Source organism: Larus michahellis, chromosome 7 (assembly GCF_964199755.1).
Source record: "Larus michahellis chromosome 7, bLarMic1.1, whole genome shotgun sequence".
Lineage (NCBI taxonomy): Eukaryota > Metazoa > Chordata > Aves > Charadriiformes > Laridae > Larus > Larus michahellis.
Window position 1 is genome coordinate 57883951 of NC_133902.1, and position 18528 is coordinate 57902478.

General features: G+C 41.7%; 1 protein-coding gene across 10 annotated transcripts in view; it reads left to right on the forward strand.

Moving 5' to 3' along the window:
• Positions 1-18528, forward strand: part of MBD5 (methyl-CpG binding domain protein 5) — a 148361-nt gene that overhangs the window by 62838 nt on the left and 66995 nt on the right. For 7 of the 10 annotated variants that reach the window (XM_074594185.1, XM_074594187.1, XM_074594188.1 and 4 more), the window contains exon 3: positions 18185-18318. The gene's annotated coding sequence lies outside the window, so the exon portion shown is untranslated. Of the gene's footprint in view, positions 1-18184; positions 18323-18528 lie in introns of all 10 variants that reach the window. The other 3 variants (XM_074594178.1, XM_074594180.1, XM_074594183.1) reach the window with 1 other exon arrangement.

Sequence of the window (18528 nt, forward strand, 5' to 3'; positions counted from 1 at the left end):
TCAGCCTGGGAAGCGAACTGGGTGGCATTGCTGGGAGGCAGGGAGAGCTTGCAGGGGACCATAGGTTCTTCCTTGGGTGTCGGAATAGCCGGACTGTGTTCCTTAGGTTCAAGTTCATATAATATTTACAATAATGGGATGTATTCACTGAAAGGGAGAAAAAAAAGTCCAACATAGCAAATTGCTACTGGACTGACACAACAGTGAGTTATTTGTTTGGATAGAAATAGAAGTTTATAAAACACGAATCGAGGATTAAACTATATGTTTTAGCATTGAACTAAATGTGGTCATTTAGTGATGATAAAAAGGTGATGTTAAAGCAGATTTGAGGATACAGTCAGTGTTCATGTGCTATTACTGAGGTCTGAGTTAGGTCCTGCTTCTGCGGAAACTGATGTCAGAACTGAAAAAGCTTTTCGGTTCTGTTCACAAAGTGCAGTGCTGTATCGATTGAGGTGTGTTTCATGGCTACATTTTGGATAGACATCTCATTTGAGATACCTGGCCCTTCTGGATTTGACAAATTTAGATATTTTTGCAGCATGTTTTGTAGTAGGAGCTCTGAGATTCATTATTAGTTAATTTTTTCTTGTTTGTCCTTGAACTCATCTAGTATTTTGTCCCATCTAAAACTGTTCACTGGTACCATGAAGGACGCTGAATGCTGAAGCCATCTCTGTCATTCATTCCCATGATTCTTCTGCTCTAATAAAAGGTAAAAAACAAAGATATTGGAGATGTTTCTAATGAGGTTCTCTTGTGAAGATTTTCTAGAGAAAATAAACATGGGTTACTTTTTTAGTAGATTTTTCCATAACTTCTGCAACTTGGTGATTTAAGTTCAATAATTACTAGATTCAGGGTTTGGCCAACAGATGTCAGTGGGGGGGTAACCTCGGACACATCTGGATTTGTCCAAATCTGTGCTGTGTGCACTTGTCATGTACTCCTCAAAGTTCCCTTCTCTGTGTCTGCCGAAGGAGAGCTCTCCAGAAATTGGTGTCTGACCATGCAGTTGCCCACATGAGATCTTCAAAGACTGCACAGATGGTCTTTTGTCCCTAGGAACTTAACAGCACACGTTTTCGGGTGGATTCGGGTGCTCCCTCCTGATCGGTTGCCCCTATGAAGGCAGCAACCCCTGAGCTTGTTCTTGTCCACTGCAGCTCCAGGCTTGACAGTAAAACAAAATAGAGAAGTATTCCTGAAAACTCACAGCAGAGTTAATACTTTCAAGACTTGGAAGCCAAGAAACACAAACCTGATCTCTGCTTCTAAAGAAAATGTGCTAAAATAGCTAAAAACATGCTACACCTTCAAGGCAGTCTTTGAACATCAGAAGAACTTACCTTTTATTTAAGTTTCGCTCACCTCATCGTCAAATACATGATCCCGGTGTAGTTTTAAATGCAGATGTTGGTGATCTCTAGAGCCTGTGTGCTTTTTACCATGGACATTCCGTAACTACTTAATAAAGGCTAGCTGTCTATCTAATTAAGTTGATTTAATTTTTTAACACTCAGCTTTTGATAAATTTCGCATATGATATCTTTTGGATGTATTTTGACAGGAATACGAGATGTAAGGCCTTTGGCCAGTCCTTTTCAGGAATCAGACTGTCTCTTCATCTGTTGTTGTTTCAGTGGTTCATGCCTACAAGTCCAAAAATGGCTTTAGAGATTTGGGATGCAGGAGAAGAGCTTTCCTGCATGTCTGTTAATTTACTCCGTTAATTTACTCTGATCCATACTGGTGCCAAAAAAAGAATAACTTCCTGGTGACTCACCAGGAGAAGGTTTCCATTGTGTGTGAAGTACAGTTTGGAGGCTTCACTGGTGTGGTGGTGAGTATAAGCAGTTGCTAGCAGGACATCAGCTAGTGCCTTTGTGATGGACACTTGTGTGGCGTGGGCAGTGGTTCTCAGTGCTTCGAGTCCCAGGTTATGCCGACGCTTTTGATGGATGTGTAAGATATCAGTGTGTATCCAGGAGGAGGGAAGACAATGAATTGGTTTGAGAAAACTGGTACTCTTTAGGTGTTTAAAAAAAAAAATACCAGGTTTTGCAGTATTTCAAAGAACGCTTCCAGAAAGAAGCTTAGTAGTTGGTAACTTCACCCCATTAAAGGTTGGGTGCGTCACCAGTTGGGTACCCAAATGTCATGCACGGGACGATTAGAGGCAGGAGGGAGTGTCCCACCTGAGCTACAGGACGCGGGGCGACACCTCCCCAGCAGTAACGGTACGCGGTGAGTTTTAGCTAATACATGTGACTCCAAAGCAAGGTCATTACTGATGACTAAGTTAGAAGTAATAGACTCTCAGCTTGTTTTGCACAGTTTGAAGAACTGTTTCCCGTGCTAAGGGAGGTGGGGCTGGCAGCAGGGACAGCAGGAGGAGACAGAATGAGCCTTGCCAAGGGGCATAGAGAAGTCTGATGTATGACGTAGGCACTTAGGAAATATTCTACCTTAGCGTCATATGCTGTCAGTTCTGCTTGCTTTCATAATTTCATCCTGCTTTTTCATTTTGTAAACTATTTATGCTTAACATGTTTCTCTTAAAATAAAATCAATATTCCAAAAAGCTATCTGGTAACTGATAGCTTGCACCTGAACAGCAGAATACGTTTAGCATTACTGTTAAACCGAAAGATACCAAAAAGTAAATTGGATGCCTGTTCCTTTTTGTCCCTTCTGAAAAAACAGAAAATACATGGAGAGTAATGTTGTGTCCCTGGCATTTTATTAAATTGAAAAATATAAGTGCTTAATAAAACAACAAAAGGAAATTCAGAGAATTGTATGAGTTGATAATTAGAAAACAAACAAAAAAGCCCCCTGCTAAACAGCATCAAGCATCTGAGGTTGCACAGACATGCAAAGAGCAGATTGTCCTCCGTGCAGTCCCTTGGCTTTCGGTGCGCTGTATGAAACTGCTGGGAAATACTGTCCGTCCTCAGGGAGAGCAGGGCAGGAGAGATGTCTTTAGGGAATGGGAGAGGGGACTGAGTCCTTGGGTCCCATGTTTACAGTTCAATCTCAACAGCAGGATTTGTCTGTAGACGTGATCTTGGGTGCAGCAGACATCTGTGGTTTAACCGGACAAAAAGCTGGTCCCTCTTATATCCAAAATACGTGCTTTGTGCAGTGCTCACAGTTCTCTCATAGGCTCACATGCTTCTTTTTGTTTCGTTCTTTCTCCCGTCGTTTTCTTTGTCCCTGTTCTTTGGCTAGGTTTTTGGTTGGGCAAGGGAGCAGATCATTTGGTCTCAGCCATAAATTTGATGAGCCCCTCATAGAATCATTGAGGTCGGAAAAGACCTTTAAGATCATTGAGCCAACTATAAACCTAACACTGCCAAATCCACCACTAAACTGTGTCCCTCAGCACCACGTCTACCCGTCTTCCCCCTCTTGAAGTGCTTCAGCTTCACTCCAGGGTGCTGGTGGCTGTAAAGGCTCCGACCCGAGCAGTGGGCTGAGAGCTCTGAGCTGCCAGACCGGGGAGCCTGGAGCAGTGGAAGAGGTTTTGAAATGTTGTGTGCTTTCCAGTACAGGTAGTGGATAGCTGGCTGTCCATCCAGCCCACAGAAGGAATTGTTGTGCTTTGCCATGGACAAATGCTGGGGTACCCGCGCGTGCGTGGTGTACATGGGGCAGCGAGGAGGGGAGGCACGCCGCCTCTGGGAAATCCTGCTACAATTTGCAGTGATTTGAGAAAGTCACTTTAGTGTATAGGGGAAAGAGAAAATGAGCCTTGCTCTAGGGTGCTGGAAATCAAATGGTTAATAGTACAAGAAATCTTTATGGCCCTTTTGTAAATCTTACTCGGTTAAAGGGTGTTTTTAAAAAGCAGTTTTAAATTGGCTGTCCCAGGAAATCAACACTGGTTTTAAATGTGTGCAAACTGAACACAATCTATGCCAGAACTTCTGGTGCTAATGCCAGCTAAAAAGAAGGAAGGCAGGCAAAAATCAAATTGATAGGCTTCAAAGTTGATAATTGTGCTTAAGTGCTCTGCCTGTAAATCACTGACGAACGTCTCCACTGATAGAACAGTTACTGTATGTAAATGCACGTATAGTGCCTCTGCGATAATACAAAATACCTGAAATCCTGAATCCCTTGCTAAGCTGGCAGCGTTGCCGTTACTAAAATACAAGCTGCGGCAATGTATTGCCATTTGGCTTAACCTGAGATGATTCCATGAATGTCAAATAACATAATGCTGAGGATATTCAAAATTCCTGCAAAACATGATGTCAGTGTGTGTGACCTAAACTCCAGAGCAGCATAATGTGTTAAATTATCTTGCTATAGTTCCAAAAAGCTTCATGGATTAAGTTGTTTAAAAAAGCGTTACTCTCTAAAAGTGGAAAATCAAAACAAATTTTAAAATTTTATCTCTTTAGCTTTTTGGTTTATCTTAATTTCTCAAAACTCCCCTATCTCAAACTGTCTTTATAGTGGGACGGTCCCTGCCTGTGACTGTAGTCGTTTGGGCAGGGACCATCTTTGCTCCAAAGGTGTGTTGGATCTACCTTCTCGGTATGACTCTTCACACCCAGTTACGTACGTGGCAGTCTCCAAGTCATCTTCTATTGCTGGTCACGCAAAAATTTCAAAGCGGAGAGTAAAATAAACTTATATTCCTTTTTATTGATTATACTTGTTAATCTTCATAAATGGCATCTGGAAAGCATGCTACCAGACGCATTTGTATCAAGCATATTGGCAAAATGCGTACAGAGATGCTAAATGGTCTGCAGTTAGCAAAGTTCAGGATTGGGGGGTTGAGTGAGTTTAGAAAAGCCATGTGAAATGTGACCGCTTTGAAAGAGTTGTGCTCTTTAATTCCTGTGCAGAGATTTAGTGTTTTCATCTCTGCGACCTGTGGCGCGAGGGCCCCGGCTCCCATTCAGCGTACCATCGCAACGCCTTTGGAGTGTGCGGTAGGATTTGTATTTGGAATAAGACAATGAATAAAACTGATAAAGCAGAAAGGAGAGTTTACTCTGTGCTGTCAAATTAACTCTGCCGCAAAATGACTTGGTTACATCAAGTGGGAAGAAATATTGATATAAAATATTTTGGTACATGGGTATAACAGTAGTTCTTGATGGTAATATGAGGAGTGTTAGAGTACAGTAGTGTTTCTGAGCAGGTGAATTCATATTTCCTGTATTTAAGGTTTCACTGGAAGAATAAAACAAAAGTCTATTTAAAGTAAAACCTTGTTTTAAACTGCTCGGTTTTGTCTGCTGCCTAAAATACTTGAAGGTGCTGAAGTACAAATTTTTTTTACCCTGTTGTATTTACCGGAGTGCACTTGGCTGGGGCTGACCTACAGCAGTTACAGACAAGTGATTTGATTGTTTCCATTTACTACAGTTTCGTGTATGTTTTAGGATAAATTCTGACTTAGAGTAAATTTGCACTGCTTTGCAGCAAAGCCCCAGTACGCAGGATGAGGATCTAGCTGCATGAGTAGATTCTTAATTTATGTAGTTTAGCAGAGGACATGTTTATAGTTCAAAAAGTAAATGATTCAGAAGACTATTTGGAACCCTACTTTAAAATTGCTAATTCAATAATTTCACTTAGTAGCAGCTAACTATTAGCTACATGAGCTTCTACAGCGTTAAAACTTTTTTAGTAATGGTCATATTCTGTATGGTGCCTTGGTTTGGGTATTCCATAATATAACAAGATGTTCGGAGGCTGACTTTAGTAGTGCTTGTGTTGGCTCTTCGGAAGTACGTCAGGCTTTCTGTCTAGATCTCCTTGGAGACTCTTGTTTCGTGTGTAAGGTGAGTCACTTTCTCTAGCGCCAAACCTTTAGATATGTCTTACTAGAAGTATTCAAGAACATAACCCTCAAAAAAATTGTACCTAGTGGAGTTGAGGAAGGACTTGAACGCTGTTACTTGTACCTGCTAAGGCCGAATCACAAGAAGAATATACTGACATATTCCTCATTTAATATATTACAAGGCTATTAGAAATTTTGGATGATGCCACAGAGCAGAAAACTCTTTCAGCTGTTTAAAATCTTATCACTAAGGATCGGGGTGGTAAACTAGCCTCATTAGGTTGCACAGATCTCAGGTCACTGAGAATTAAAGGCATTCTTACCTGTTTTTCAGGCTGTCTTGATACTATTAAGAAATTATTGAATTATTAAGAAAAAAATCCTGTTGCCCAGATTTTAAATGTTTCCATCTGTTCTCTGAAATTGAGCAGCAGCTGAAATAGGTATTTCCTAAGGCACTAGTGCACATTGCCATTTTACGTGCCTTAATTTTGTGTCTCTGTGTATGACCGTGTTTTGTTGACGTGCTTTTACACTCCCAGTCTTCAGTTCCAGTGGAGGTCCTGTTGATCACACTTGTTTGTTCATCTTGTTAATCCAAAGTGAGGGTGAAAGTGGAATTTCACACAGTTATTTTAGGTCCTAACTTTTGTTTTGGTGTGCGTTTGCCACATATTTTCACATTCAGATGTTCAAAAAAAGCTGACCAAAAATTTCTCCAGTGGCATAGCCACGTACTGCCATCCCCGGAGAGATGCGTTTAAAATCTAATCAAATTCTTCAGGTATGCAATTACTTTTAACCATGGGTGCAGGCAGTTGGCAGATCAGACAGTCCAAATAGTTGGACATAGTGTGTCAGGCTTATTATGTATCAGACCAAGGCCACTGAGCACTGCTTCCAAAAATTTGGGAAGTGCACTCTTACAGCTGTCAAATTTAAAGCAAGTTTGCATTGAGTTGAAGATCTGCTTTGGTCCTTAGGCTTCAGCTCACCGTTAGTATCTCGGCGCTTGGTTTGAATAGAAATCTTTTTATCTACCGGATTAGCAGTTGCCAAGGGATCTGATTGTCCCATCAATTTCAATCTAGCGTAATTCAGTATAAAGTTTTTCTCCTTGAACGGCTGTCTCGGTACTCTCTTTGGGAAATGAATTCTGTCATCTGGAAGTTCCCGTTAACTCCTTCCTACCAGCTGTCGTACCTTTGAATTAGAGAAGTTTGCAAGTACAGAAAAGGAAAGAAAAGCTTCGGGGGTCAGAAATTTTCTCTTATGTGAAGCCTAAATCCAGGTAGTGTAAAAACACACGAAGAATGAAGGAACTGGGACACGTATCTTGTGGTTTCTGTGAAGAAGGAAAAAATCTAGTCGTTAAATTAGACCAATTGACACTACGTAATTCACTGGTCTTAGAACCATACAGAATTGTAAGGCTATACTGCTATGACACTTACATTTTTTAATTATTAAATTAAGAGAACTTGCAAAGCAATTAGAAGTGTTTAACTTCTTGTTAATGTCTGGAGGCCTTAAACAATTTAAGTTTTTTCAGTTGCATGTTAGAAGCTTCTTCAGCTTGAACGAGTTGGGTTTTTTTGCAGAAGAGAAAATTTTACATAAAATCCTGTAATAAAAACCCCCAAATTTACGTTGTAACCGAGTCTGATGACTATTTCTACAAGTCGTGTTCTCAGATCCTTTTTCTCCGCGTGTCCTGCTGATGTGAAAAGCCGGCTAAGATGGAGCTGGCAAAATTCATTTGTTAATGGCTCTAACGCGTGAAACGCTTTTCTTGATCTCTGTATGACAGCATTAATACAGCCGTTCATTGAATTGCTTCCCAAAAAACGGTTTAGAAGCAAAAAACCTAATGCACTTTATATTTTGAATTTATGTTGTAGATTTTGGAATATAACAGAGAAAAGAGTTAAGTCTGTGTTGTTGGTTTTTTTTAAAGCATTTGTTGTTGTTGCAGTAGCTTTCTGTCTTTAATCCTTCAACGTGTATTTGTGTATTTAACTTAAAAAACGTGGGGTTTACCTACTCCTGTTGTTGATTTATTGTCAAACACCTTGATGACTTCAAATGCTTGCTTTTACTGTCCCCTCTTTTTCTTGTGTAACAATGGGTTTGGTTTCAACCTCTTCCCCCTGAAACTATTAGGTTATCTCAATAAACCAAAGGGATAGTGAATTTATGGTGCTGTGTAATAAGCTTTTTCTGACAAATTATTAGAGGTTTTTAATAACATGATGTTTCCTTTGGTTTTTGAATTGCTGGCTGACTGGCTGCCACTCTGCCATACCTTGGGACATTTACCTTTTAGCTGGGGAACCCGCCGTGTTTGTTCTTGCTGGTGAATTGCTCAGAGTAAAAACAACGTGAAATTTTATCAAATAAAAATGATCACTTCTGGTTTGCGTCATAAAGCGTGCAAACCAAACCAGACCAATCAACCTGTTACGTGCCTCTGTCCACTCACTATTCTTGAGCCTGGGTAATTTTGTATTGCAAAGCAGTGCATTAAAATAGGAATTGGAAGATACAAAACTTATTTGTAGTGATCTGCAAATTGAAAAAAAAAAAAAGTTTAAAAACAGTCAAACAGCTGCTTTTGAGTGCAGAGGTATCAGCAGCCATTTATGTGGTCTGGGAATTACTGGTTTTTTTCCCGGTGACTTCGAACTGTGTAGCGAAGGTTCTTACTGCCTCCGTGGCAGCTTTACACCAACTCTCTCTTGTATTGCAAATGCTGAGTATGTGCTTGAGCATCTTTGTCAGGATATCGAACTACATATCAGAATCTAATTAACTTACAGCTGTCGGATGGTTCTTATGATCAACTTGCTGTAAGAGATGTTTAATGTAATGCTTTGTCTGTGTCAGCTGTAGCTAATACTGCAGTCATTGCCGCTGCATTTGAGTGTTATTTTTTTCCAGTTACAAACCCTTACGATGAGACAGCCAGCCAGAAAGGGTTGGGGCTGGGGATGGCAGAAAACACCCCTGATGCCCATGTCCCAAGGCAGCCCTAGCTGCTGCCTGCCTAAAACTCTTCCACGAGTGCTTACAACCTTGCCGCTCTCTGGGTACAGCGGGATGGAACCCTGCTTTAGGAAATGGGCTTGGGTTTGGTCATTCCAACCAGTGACCCAGGCTAAGTCTACCGGTGACACCATTGTGGACTATTTAGTCATTTGCTTGGAAATAGTCTCTCATGTGGCTGAAATCTCACGTTCTTTACGATCTTTAATGTTGAAGGGGAGATGGGTGTGCTTCTGGACATGGGAAGATGGTGGGACTGCTGAGGTCCAGCCTGCTTTTGGGGAAGACAGTTCCTTAGTGCCAGCCTGGAGAGAAGCAGGGAGTAGGTGTGGATTAGGAGAACTGTCCTCATTGTTGCTTTACATGCACAAACTACCAGCTTAGGTATTTGTCTGTTTTTAGGCTTTTAACTGAAAAAGTCTTGTGTGACTGGAAACACTTCCATATCCATCACTTGCTTAGACTGGCCTATGACCATCCCTGTCAGCAATGTTCTCCGCCAGCTGCAGCTCTCTCCAGTCAGCTCTAACGTCATCAGCAGCCTCCCTGGAGGAAGGTGCTTTCCTTATTCTGCTTCTCTAAACTAGGTGAGAGCTGAGGAAATGCACTGGGACAAGTTTTCCCCTCATGAGACTCCACAGAGATACTAAAGAAATGGAGAATCATATCCAAGGGATGAGTAGTGAGAGAGAGAGAGTTGAGCTGGTCTCAGGGCAAGATGTGTGTTGTGGTTTAACCCAGTCGGTAACTGGGATCACGCAGCTGCTCGCTCACTTCCCTGGTTGAGATGGGGGAGAGAATCGGAAGAGTAAAAGAGAGGAAAAATTCATGGTTTGAGATAAAGTCAGTTTAATAGGTAGAGCAAAAGCTGCGCACACAAGCAAAGCCAAACAAGGAATTCATTCCCTGCTCCCCACGGGCGGGCAGGTGCTCAGCCCTCCCCAGGAAAGCCGGGCTCCATCACACGTAACGGTGACTTCGGAAGACAAACGCCATCGCTCTGAACATTCCCCCCCTTCCTTTTCGATAATCTCTGAAGGTCCCTTCCAACCCTCTACCATTCTGTGATTCTTCTTCCCCAGGTTTCTATGCTGAGCATGGCCCCATGTGGGATGGGACATCCCGTTGGCCAGTTGGGGTCAGCTGTCCCAGCTGTGTCCCCTCGCAGCTCCTTGTGTCCCCCCATCCTGCTCGCTGGTGGGGTCGGGTGAGGAGTAGAAAAGGCCTTGAGAGCTTAGCAATGATCAGCAACACCCGTCCTCTGTGACACTATTCCCATCCCAGATCCAAACCATAGTACTACCCCAGCTGCTAGCAAAAAAGTTAACTCCATCCCAGCTGAAACCATGACAATGTGTTACCATGTTTAGGAGAGGACTTGAGCAGATGAGGAAGAGTTTCAGGACTGTACTAAGTGCAGGTTGTCTGCTTTAGGGGGGGGATTGGATCCAAGAGCAAAAGTGTGGTGAGGAGAGGAAAAGGTGAAGGAGCAAGAGGAGTTGGTGAGAGAGTGCAGGAGCCAACCCTGAAGGCATCACAGCTGCTTCTGCCGGAGGGGGAGACATGCAAGAGGATTTGTGCTTTACTGCTATGTCAGAAACTAATGGGTGGAACTGAGGTATTCCCACCAAGCTCCGTGAGTTCTCTAGGCATTCCTTCAGCACATGCTTGAGAGCATGGTTTTCACGGCCTGTCCAGCACAACGTTCTCAGAGCTGAGAAGATTCTGGGAGGTCTGTGGTGGTGAGTGCTGACCTGCTCTGCAGGAACCCTTCTGAGGGCAGGCTGGAGTCTGCACTTCTGTGAAAGGCTTTCTCATGGACCTTGCGCTGTTTCTGTGGGCTGTAGTTGTAGGCTATCGCCAAATCACTTTGCTTAAAAAATTCAAAATTTTTGCTTTAGTAGTAATCAGATTTAAATTATATTTTCCTCTACTGCCAGCTTTCCATGCCTTTTTGATTCTTGGATTAGGATATTTTTTTTTAAATTTTGTATATGTTATATAATCATAGAATCTTCATGGTTGGAAAGGACCTTTGAGATCATCGAGTCCAACCATACACACACAAAAATCCCCCTACAATCTCTGCCACTAGAGCATGCCCTGAAGTGCCACATCTAGACGTTTCTTAAACACCTCTAGGGATGGGGACTCAACCCCCTCCCTGGGCGGCTGTTCCAGTGCCTGACCACTCTTCCAGTAAAGTAATTCTTCCTGATATCTAACCTAAACCTCCCCTGCTGCAACTTCAGACCATTTCCTCTGGTCCTGTCATTATTCACCTGGGAGAAGAGGCCACCACCCACCTCTCTCCACCCTCCTTTCAGGGAGTTGTAGAGGGCAATGAGGTCTCCTCTCAGCCTCCTCTTCTCCAAGCTAAACATGCCCAGCTCCCTCAGCCTCTCCTCACATGCCCTGGTCTCCAGACCCCTCCCCAGCCTGGTCGCTCTCCTCTGGACACGCTCCAGCACCTCAATGTCCCTCTTGTACAGCGGGGCCCAGAACTGGACACAGCACTTGAGGTGAGGCCTCACCAGTGCCCAGCACAGAGGCACGGTCACTTCCCTGCTCCTGCTGGCCACGCTATTCCTGATACAAGCCAGGATGCTGTTGGCCTTCTTGGCCACCTGGGCACACTGCTGGCTCATGTCAAGCTGGCTCCACCAGCCCCCCCAGGTCCTTTTCTGCCGGGCAGCTTTCCAGCCACTCTGCCCCAAGCCTGTAGCGTTGCTTGGGGTTGTTGTGACCGAAATGCAGGACCCGGCACTTGGCCTTATTAAACCTCCTACAGGTGGCCTTGGCCCATGGATCCAGCCTGTCCAGGTCCCTCTGTAGAGCCTTCCTACCCTCCAGCAGATCAACACTCCCACCCAGTTTGGTGCCGTCTGCGAACTTAGTGAGGGTGCACTCAATCCCCTCATCCAGATCATCGATAAAGATATTAATCAAAACTGGCCCCAAAACTGAGCCCTGAGGGACACAATGTGCATATTATATATTTATATAAAACATTATATAGATACTAATATTTCCGTATTACAGTGCAGGGTGGGGTTCAAAGTGGGTTTTCTGGAAAACCTCAGCTCTGTCGAATTCTGCAGCAAGTATAGTTATTTTTATGATCATAGCAGTGGCCAGAACAATACACGGTGTATGTATCAATAATTGCCCAAGGTCAACATAAAGTTTCCAAATTAATAAATTCATTAAGACATCATGAGGTCTTGCATATGTTTATATATAAACTATTTTCTGAGGCATTTTTCTCATCTCTGGCCTTTTCACAAACTCTTAAGTCTTCAGAAAACCTTGCAACAAAGTAGTGAGTTTTATTAGCCTTTTAGGAGGATGGGTACCTTTTTCCCCAATGACTTTTGGTACGTTTGTCATTAAAGCAGCTTAATAACATTTCCCGTGTCTTAATGCTACTTGCAGCAGGTGATATGTATATACATATATCTCTAAATGTCAGAGGAATGTTTGATGATTTCGTACCATGCTACTTAGAAATACCTTAAAAACAGACTTCATTAAATCTATCAAAGCTTTCTGAAAAATCGTTCAATCCTTGGCTAGATTTTTAGAGAATTTTGTTCTCCATCTATGAATAAATAAGTTTGATAACTTTAAAATGATCAAACAGATTCAAATAGTAGGGCATTTTATATAAATATAGACTCAGTAGTGATCCAATGTGAATTATATTAAACTCAGTGGGAAACCGTCTATTAACCTTAGCAAGAATAGAATTAGAATTCCAGAAACTGAATTCTGCTTTAGGAGTCCTGTGTCAGGGGATTATTAAAATACCGTCCTGATACTTTATGAATGAATTGGACAATTAGTAGTACTAATTAGTAGCGACGTCAGTTTGAAAGAACTACTTAGAGGAAGCGCGAGGATGAATATTCCTCGACGGTGAAGGAGGCGACCTTCAGCGGGCAGCGTGGTATGTGCTGGCTGGTGAAATGCAATTCCTTCGTTACGTTAATTTGGTTTGGACTTTCTCAGCCTTTCCGGTTTCAAGCAGGATGCTTGCTGTAGTACTCCCTGTCCAGGCTTTTCTGGAGCATGACAATATTTAACACCTTGGAAGGCGCTGCGGAGATACTGAGTAATGAAATCCGTGTGTATGATGACTTTGGTTATCATTTTCCTGGGAGATGTAACACCCTCGAGCTATAGAAGGATGATAGAAGCAAAGAATATGGAAAGTGTGAGTGCTGCGGTGCTGAAGTTGGTCACATCACTAAATAAGCAGAGAGTAAAATTCAACGTATTAAAACCATCGGCTCGGCAGTCAGCGGTGGTGAAAGCTATTCCCTGACCTTCCTTAAGGTACTTCCTCCTTAAAAAGCTCAGTGATGAGAGGATTGTGAAACTACAGCCTTTTTTGGGTTTTTTCCTTCTTTTTTTTTTTTTTTTTAATTTGCTTCTTTAAGAGTTTCCGATTATCTCATATCTGAACAGTAACAACAGAAAAGACACTTATATGTGGTGGTGTTCGTGGACTTGGGCGGGCGTCGTGGATGGAAATATTTGACATGGTTCTGATTTAACAGCGATTCCAAATTTATTAGTGATTTAAGCTAGATCAAGAGATTGAATTTTAGCAGCACTTAATCATGAACTGGTTTAGAGGTTTACAAAGTGATTTGACACTGATTAACAGTGACTTAATTACAGATTCGAGGATGGCGAGGTTCGCACTAACTTACTACAAGGTATCCCAAATCAGTACCTGTGCGTATGAATGCAAACACGGGTCTCAAATTGATGCGTATACATATAAGCAAAGCATATAAGTGCGCACACGCACACGCTTACCTTTCTATACGATCTTTAGATATACGACGTAGTATTTCAGATTTAGGAGAAAAGAGTTTTCTCTGCCACCAGCATTGGTTGAGTCCAGACCAGAAGAAAATTGATGTGCAGAGTCTGGGCTGGACATCAGTCGTTGAAACCTCCTCCTGTGGCAGCGCTTGGCCTCCATGAGAGTTGAAAATAATCAAGATTTGCCAGTTATGGAGAATTGTGCCAAGAATTTTTAAGTAAGAAATAACATAGTTTAGAAAAGTTTATGTTATTTTCTTTTTGGAGGATTTAATTTTAAACAATGGCGTAATATCATGTCCAAACGAAGGCGCTTTATTACGTGATGATAAAGTATCATGAGGCAAAAATATAAACTGTTGGTGTGATTGCGGGATTAAATTTCTTCTTTCCTGATGAGTTGGAGGCTTTGGAGAACAGTTTAATCTTAAAGTCCAGGTAGCCTTTTCTTCTGCTCCTTGTGGGGTTGGTTTATTCAAGTATTTGTTCAGCTGCCTGCACCATGTTCTTCAGGAACCAAAAAGCTTGCAATCTTGGTGTTGACACAAATATACTTATATAAAATAATCAGAATATAGAAATGACCATATTCTGGTGGGATGAGTTAGCTCTCAGCTATGAAAGAAGTGTTCGGCGTGGGGTGGAAGCACACGAGCGGCTGGAGGAAAGCTGGGCAGGAGGAAAGCGTGGTTCAGCTGCCTGCAGGACAGCATTTGTTCCTTGTCTATGCCAAGCATTACCAAAAAATGTACATTAATATAAACAGAATGTATATAACATTTGTTATTGGCCTTTATGCAATTTTTAGATATGCTTTGGATACTGTTTCTGCAAGTCGTATACATTATGAAGTACCGGAGAGGTTAAAAGTCATAACCTAGGACCACTGACCACGTTGATGAATTCTCTTTAGTAGTTTCCGATGTCAAGATATGATGCAACAGACACATGAAGCCATATATAAATTCTTTATTTTCATGTGTGGGAAGGAGAAGAGGACTGTATGCGCTTGCTGGTAGTGGAAAACGGCATTCCTATCAAAAGAAAAAGATCTCTTTTTTTGTCTTTTGGTTTTTTTAAGTGTATGACTGTTACGAAGTTTTGTCATGGACCTTCCTTCAGTTGATGACAGTTCGCAGTGGGTCCACTGGAGACCCCTGGGGTGGGAAGAGGATTGTTTCTCTCTCCTGTTGCGGTTATTTTATCAAAAGTATTTGTATTTTGTATGTTAAGTCTTTACGTTAGCCATAGAAATCAAGAAGAAAATGGATGAACATCATCCTCTCCCCATCGGAGAGCTCTTGTGCTGACAGCCGCTCTTACGCACCTTGTGAAATACCACTGTCTTCCAGGCAGAGGTAACTACAGAAAGGAATTCAGGTTTTTTTAGTTTACAGGAGTAATGACTAACTGATTTTTTTGACTAATTCATTCTTTTGTACCTCTAATAACGTTTGTTTAGGGGGGAAAAAAGGAGGGGAAAAGACAAATTGGTATTATACAGAACTACAATTATTTGTTATCATCTCAGTTCTCATCAGTTTCACAGTTATCTCTATATTAAATTAAAGATCAGTGAAGGAGAAAAGTAGATTACGTTTCCATTGTGAGCTAGAAAACAGAAATGCATGTACAACAGGTATGCAAATAGCTAATGGAAATAAATCACAAGTTTTTAAAATGCTGTGTTACAGATGAACGAAAATAATTTTTGAATTATTCATTAATTTTTAATTCTAAGATGTTTTCACAACACCGAAATAAGTTAGAACGTGTGTTTATTGGGGAGAACCTTTAGTTTCCATCCCTTCCAGGTCCAAATCTCGAGTATTAACTTCATCAAAATATCAAGAACAAGGAAGCAGAAAACATATTATTGTTTAATGTACAAACCACGGGCAAACGCTTGCCATAGCAACCAGCAGTTAGGTACGAGGAGCGCTGTGGTACGCGGGCCTGCACTGTGCTTACCTCCTGATTACCCAGGGTTGTACACGGGAGTGATTTTCTTTATAGTCGGCAACTGATCTATTTGTCAATTTGATTGTTTTCGTTCGGTTTTTAAATTGCCAGGTGAAGATTGCATGTATGCTGTTTCTGAATAGCAGCGTGCACCTTTCCTGTCAAAACCCAGGCTTTTTCTGAAATAAAAGTCTTCATGGTTGTAAGATATATTATTAGTACTTGTCACTTTCTTTATGAAAGTATCAGATATGCAGGATTTATAGGATTGAGACTACTGACTAAATTAATGTCTCTGATTTTCTCCCCTTAAAAAATTAAGACAATTAAAAATCCATTTCAGGGTTTGTTTGTTGTTTTTTTTTCCCTGTAGCTGGAGACAAAAAAACTAGGAAGTATCCCTTCTTGCGTCTTCTCTAGTCAAAGCTACAGCCACTCAAATGACACCGTTGCCAAATCTGAAAAACGTTAGTACGTTAGTTAGCCTTGTAGCTGTATATCACATACGTAAACGAAATATGTTCGTATGCTAGCCTTACAGCTATATATCACCTAAGCGAAACAAACGTGTTAGTATGTTAGCCTTATAGCTATAGCTAATTTTTAAATAAGCTCCTCTAAAAGACCTGCCTGTTGTTGTTGTGTTTCTTTTAGCTTTAATCTTTCTCACTCAGTATATCGTGTTGTTAGGCAGTTAAAATGCATTTTTGAAGTTATATTAATATGCCCAACTTGTCATCCAAAAGAACAGGACACTTGGAAAAGGCCATATGTTCACGCAAAGGTAGTCATGAAAGGGGGGATATTTGCTTCTTGTTTTCTTATGTCATCTGCTATGTTTTAACTTCGTTTTCTCCGGATACCGTGTCCAGGAAATATTTGGATAATAGATGTGAATTATAATCAGTAAGGAAGCAGGATTCTTATTTCCAACAGCTTTATGACGACTTTAGTCAGGTACTCAAAAGAGGCTTTTTTAGAGACGCATACCTGCCCTTTGGTATTATAACAGTTAAAATTTAGAGTTAGGGTCATACATTTTGAATATGTAGACAGCTAAATATTACTTTTATTTAAACAGTGAAATATACTGAAGTCCTTCCATGAAAACAGGAGATGGGAAGATATTTTCACTACTGCAGTATTCCAAAGTGAAATGAATGAGCAAACATACTGAATTTCCCCAAGCACTTTGAACTGGCGTGAGCCAAACTCACTGCTGCTCTTTCCGCTCTGGGTTATTCATTCCCGTACACGTGCTGTGCCTTCCTAAGCGTCTAGTCCAGCTCAAGCATTCCCCCGGCCGCAGAGATTAGGGAACCGATCTAGGTTAATACTAATCCATCAGAAATACACAAATCGGCTCCTTTATCTGATTCACTGGGACAGTGTTGGCCTCTGCGGAGGAGAGGAGCAGCCCCGAGCTGTGGCGCCGGCCCCGGACCGGAGGAACCTTTCAGCAGAGGGTTGAGTTGTGCCCTTTGACATCAATAATGGGTGACACGTAGGGGATTTGCCTCTCGAGAAGGGTCCCAAAAAAATGAAGAATTAAGGAAAAAAATCTGGTGTCCCCATAGCTTTCTGCTGAGGAGCTAAGTGAGCCCCGATTTAAGCCAGGTCTTCTGGATGGATTGAGGTTCCAGGTCTACATTGGGGAAACCTGAAAATCCTCTGATCCCTGTGGTTAGTCCAGGTGTAATCGTGCTAAGATATTTTCTCCAACTGTTTATGCTGGTTGTAAGAATAAAATTAAATACAAGGCTCTGGGTAGGCTGCGTACATGGTTCTCCATCGCATGTTCAAGTCACAGAATTAGGTGTAGCTGTGTTTGTTCCAGGGAAAAAAATCTACAGGGCATTTTAGGGGAAAATGCCTACAAGTCTAAAATCTACTTTCAATGGTATCTAAGCTACTTTGGGGTTTTTATGTTAATTTATGTAAGCGTGTGTGTTTGTGAGTGTGTGTATGTTTGTGAGTTTGTGAGCATATGTAGAGGTGTGTGTATAAAATAAGCAAAACTGGACGGTTTTTTTTACAATTCTAGTTCTCTGAAGTTTTATGGTAGATCTTCTCAAGAATATCTCATTTAAAAAGTCCTTTCATCCATTCTCCAGCTGTGTGGGCTCTGTTTCTAGAGCCTCAAATTCTGTGGAAGTGTAAAGCAGTGGAGGCTGTGGCCAGAGTTGGACCCTACCCTTGGATGCTAGGGTGGTCTTCTCACTTTGCGTTTACGGTCAGTGAAGAGAGATCCTTCTAGAGGGCAGTTCAGAAGACAGCTGTATTTAGGATCAGAGTAGGCGTAATTTGTTTTAAATCACAGTTTGGACTCTACCTTTCTTCACTGACTACTGAGAGCGCCTAGGTAAACTCACCGGTTTAGTTCAGTGTTTGCTTTTGTGAATGCGCTGATGGTTTTTGTGCAGTGAGCAGTCTGTTAGAGAAACCGAGCCGTCTACGTGAAGAGCAGGTATTGATAACTTGTCTTTCTGCACGTGTCGGTTTAGTACAACATGTGTTTTATTGCAGGAAGAAGAGGCTTTATCACAACAAAACACAAGAAACATAAAGACTTGAAGAAACAGCACTTCTGTCATTCTTTCCAAAAGTTCAGAGACCCACCGAAACCTGGTGGTCACCTCCACCAGTCTTCCCCATTTGAGGTAGGTGAGTCTTCTCTTTGCCACTCTTTCTCTTCCTGTGACATATATATGGATAGTAAAGACAGTGGTTTCAAGTTTTAAAATTGTTTCTTCTGATTTTTTTGATGTGTCAGAAGATAACGGTGGGATTTCAGTAGGCTGGTGTTGCAGGCAGCGTTGTTTATCTGGTGGTAATGTAGTGCCACCACTAGATATTAATGATACCGTGTT